The following is a 4655-nucleotide window of genomic DNA, read 5'->3' as shown; positions in this document are numbered from 1 at the left end:
ACGGAGGGTCGAGGCACAGGTATTTCGATCCTTTTGATACTGAGATTTTGCCTCGTCAGTCCCCAGTAACCTAAATCTGTCCTACATTTTTTTTCTTTTACGGAGAAGGATGAGAACCTCCCTACTGAACCACGGTGGTGAGTTTCTCGGCCCCTTAGGTGTAGTCCAAGGGATGTGGGGGGCGGTAACTTTAAAGTATAAATTCCGGAATACGTCCCAAGCCGTTTCGATCGATGACTCTGGGTCTATTTTCCGATCTACTGATGATGCTGATTTCATGATGTCTGGTATGTTTGCTTTCCAGACGTTAGGTCTGGATTGAACTGAGACGTGCTCGTGATCGACAGTTATATGGAAGTCAAAGCTTAAAACTGCATGATCACTTTTGCCTAGGGGTGGTATGTAATCCAGGTTTGCAACGTCATCCTCATAATGAGTCAATATAAGATCTAGTAAGGATGATGCAGAACCCGGGTCGTACCTCGTTGCTTCCTTCACGTGTTGCACTAGGGCACATGTGATTACCGTATCAACTAGTTCCTGTTCGAAGGAATTTGCTGACGATTAAGTCCGCAGATTTCCCCAGTCCACCATGGGTGCATTGAAGTCCCCTAAGATTAGACATCGATCACTTCGTGATAAAGTGTTGAGACTGCTTAGCAGGACCTCGTTTACCTCACAGCTTGGACTGCGATAGATCAAACTAAGCAGCAACTCTTGTCCCCTGCATTTCAGGCGGCAGCTAACTAATTCATACGTCCCACTCTCATGGGATACACTGTCGATAATGGTGAGTGGAATAGCATTCCTAATGAACAGAGCTACTCCCCCTCCTTTACGCGTTTGTATTCTATCGGCCCTTACTAAAGTAAAACCCTCGAAATCAAGTTCCCTACTATCTATAGACGGCGTCAGCCATGTTTCTGTGACTGCGATTATGTCTGGCCTAGTTGAGTCAATCTGTACACCTAGTTCCGGTAGCTTATTGAGTAAGCTCCGGGCATTGGTATGACAGATCCGAAGCCTATTTAGGTGGCCTCGTGTTTCACCCAGAGTGGCTTCGGCATCATCCTCTGTCGAAGCCTCACAACTCGAAAATTTACAATTTTCAGGTCTTTTTCGCCAGCGTCTAATCTGAGCTGTAGTTCTTTTTCGGCTTCCCGTCTTTTTACACTGTCCGCCAACGGTAAGTCTTTACGGAGAAAAACTCCTGAACCCTTCAATTTGTGTCCATTTTCTAAGATTAAGTCGCGTTCGTTCGGGGATTTGAAAACGACTTTGAGTAGTCTAGACTGATTTGGCTTCAGATGCGCTAGGTTTCCTAGCCTATACACCTTTAGCAAGGTGACTCTGGAGATGTTTTGGGGCATAACTTGGTTGAGTAGTTGTTTTATCAACACAATGTCATGCTCAAAACGAGCTTTCGGTTCTAAGCTGTCACTCTCCTTGACTCTATGGAAAATAACTGATCTGTCGCTGTGATCAGACCTCGGCTTGTCGACCCTTTTGGTGGGGGTAGGATTCCCTTTTAAGTCATTTTGCCGTTTTCTCCTTACGACCCGTACCCAATCGCCAACGTTCTTTGGAGTAGTAACCACAGTCGCGTCAGGCGTACTGTGGGATTCCGGAAGGTTCAGGACAACTTGGGAGGTTGGGTCATCTTTCGCGCTGGAAACCGATCGAGCCTTGCGATTTTGGGTTCCGGATGTTCCCTTCTGGGTACCATTTTTGGTACGAGGGACAGAAGAGACTTTTTTGCGCGAGTTTCTGGTTGTGACAGACCTCTTTGGAGGATGTCCTTCCTCCTTTGGACAGTGAGGGTCAGAATTTTTGGGACTCACTTGGGCCTGCCTTATGTCAATCTGCGTGTCGACAGATTGAGTTCTGACTGATGTGTCACGACCGCGCTTGCCGAGACACTTTTTCGCGGCATTTACTATTGAGATGGCCTCGGTTAACAGGCTATTTGCATCCAAACAGCACTGTTGGCATAGCCAGATGCATCCATTTTTACTGAACCGCTTGAAAGCTGCAGGTGTTAGATTTGTGCAAACTTCGTGGTACCAACCTTTGCACTCATCGCACTGCATGCCGCTATCAACAGGATATCGACATCCTGGGCGGTGGCAAATGCTTTTGTTGCATCTTCCAGTCATTTTAGGATGAGAAAGTGAGTTTTGACAAAAAGTAGAAAAAGCTATAAATAGTTAGGACCAAAGTACTAACAGATACGATAGAAAAAACAAGGTACTCTGGAGTACTGACGATAAAACTATTTAGGATACCAAAAATGATACTCTAGTAGAATACTTTAACTGAAAGAAATTCAATCAAAGTATAAAACAGTAGTCTTGATACGTTAATAACGATCAAAACAATAGAATTTACTCAACGAGGAAAATACCACTGTCCTTTTTAAATAGCGCGCGTTACTTCAGAATGTTTGTTAGTATATTTTGTAGTTCGAGTGAGTTTTCTCAAGGCAATATGGTTTCAGGATATCATCAGTTGTCACATTATCAGGAAGGAGGTTGACCATTCCTATTGTTAAAAGTATACAAGGATAATTCGAGTGCTAAGAGAAGATTTTTTCAAGTAAAAATAGGTAATTTACTTAATTGGTAAGGAGATGGAATTGAAAAATTAAAGGAGAAAAAAGGAGATGATTGTAAGTGATATGGGAAGTGGTCGAAGTTATGTTCCAGTGATAACGGTGCGTAATTTGTGAGACATGAGTTATACACAGCTGATCAGTGGGTGAGTGCATATTTGTCAAATTTGCTCTCGAGACTATCCGCTGAGATGGCTTTGGATACTCCAGGTGGTAGAGAGTGCCAGAGTGTTCTCTCCTAGGGATATAATCTTTCAAGAGTTACCTCCAGGAGGGCACAACCACGTTGTGAACTCCAAGTCGCAGCCATGGGTACGTGTGAAAGAAAATTAGGAACAATCCTGATGCGATTGTCCCAAGTTGTCTACGCATGAAGTGGAGAGTTGTGTTTGTCTTGGCTGCACCCCTGAGTAATTTGGACTGGTGTGCATGCTTTCTGTGGTTACAAACCCAAGACCACACTCTGAGAGGACAATAATGGGATGATTTTCACGGAGACTGTAAGTGCTTTGTACCCCCCATTCCCCCTTTAGTTGTAAAGTCCTTCTGTAGAGATATTTGTGGTAGGCTTGCATTCTGGCCACCAGATTGACCTAAAAAACATCTCCTATTGCTTTAAACTTAGGCGTTGCATCTGCTTCTCAATACCATGTGAAAGCTACAATCAGAATCCCTAAGAGAAATTCTCCACTCTCATCAAACCCTCAGTTTGACCGGAAGCATGCTGTCTGTGTCTTACTCAGTCTAGGATCTTCACTTTCCAGGTGTGTGCTAACTCTGGGATACGTTGTGTAGGATAGAATCATGGATGACATCCCTCACTACAACTCAGTGGTTTTCCACCGTTAGGCTCCACCACTTTCATGACTGTCGAGCATCCTGGAGACGCTCCGTCATCATTTTATGGTGTACCGTGATGTAGCTGAGGTATGAAACATTCTCGTTCCTTCAAAGCATTTCTCTCGTGACCACGGTAAACATGACTGTACCATGGTCACTACATCCTATCGCTGCGTAAACATTCCCACTTCGATCCCTGTCTTGTTTAGCCTGTAGCATCGACGCAGGACAATAGAACACATACGACACCCAAAATTTCAAAGTCACCTCTAACCGTCCAACAAGCAACCTTTTTTGGGTCCAGTAACATATCCACAAGTTCTGCGTTTGCAAGAATACGAATGTGTGTTGCAGTTGAAGCAACTAGGAAGACGGTAGTTGATATAAGGAGATGAACTTACTGCACACTGTTTCAGACTTGATGTGATTATGGCTGTCAAGTTTGTTTTTGTCGTTGTCGTCTCCCGAAAAATCGAAAATACAATCGGTATCCTTGGACTATGGAATTTTCATCTAACGTACAAGTATACCCACAAGTAGTAAATAGTCATCCTTTAATATCTACCATGAAATCTCAGTCTCTAACTTATTCGTCCAACCCTACATCATAACTGCATCCCTCATGTTTCTATATATCTGCTGCGTACAGTATTCTGATCCCACAGCAACTATTACTTTTCAGTGTCTTTAAAACATAAACTTTTTATTGCTGATCCAGTTTGTTTTTTTAGAAGAGGCTGAATAAAGAAAAAACAGAAAATTATATCGTACTTTACAAACAAATTCGGAGCCTTAAGTGAATATGTAAGTATCGATCATATAAATATAGCTGCGCTTTACTAAGTTACTTCGATGGTGCTGAAAGACTTGTAGATGGGTGTCGAGTCGCGATTGACTACGATCACCACTAAAATAAGATTATGTGCTAGATAACGACTTGGATCCCTCGAAAGGTCGAAAACCAGAAGGCTTTTATTAGTCCAGATAAGATATATTTATTGGCGATCTCGTGGTATCGAAAGTATACCGAGACGTGCCAAAGATTATAGGCAAAATGGCAGAGCGTAAGAGCTTTCGCACAAACAAGATGTACAACAGAACGAAAAGTGCTTGTGGTACAGTTAAACAAACAAGTACAATAAAACAATCACTGGTACAATTGGTTATAATAATAATTGTTTCCATTACATCAATCGCGTTCTTG

This window comes from Schistosoma mansoni, chromosome 6, assembly GCF_000237925.1.
Source record: "Schistosoma mansoni strain Puerto Rico chromosome 6, complete genome".
NCBI classification, from domain to species: domain Eukaryota; kingdom Metazoa; phylum Platyhelminthes; class Trematoda; order Strigeidida; family Schistosomatidae; genus Schistosoma; species Schistosoma mansoni.
The sequence above is the reverse complement of the archived record's forward strand: the minus strand, read 5'-3'. Positions refer to the sequence as shown.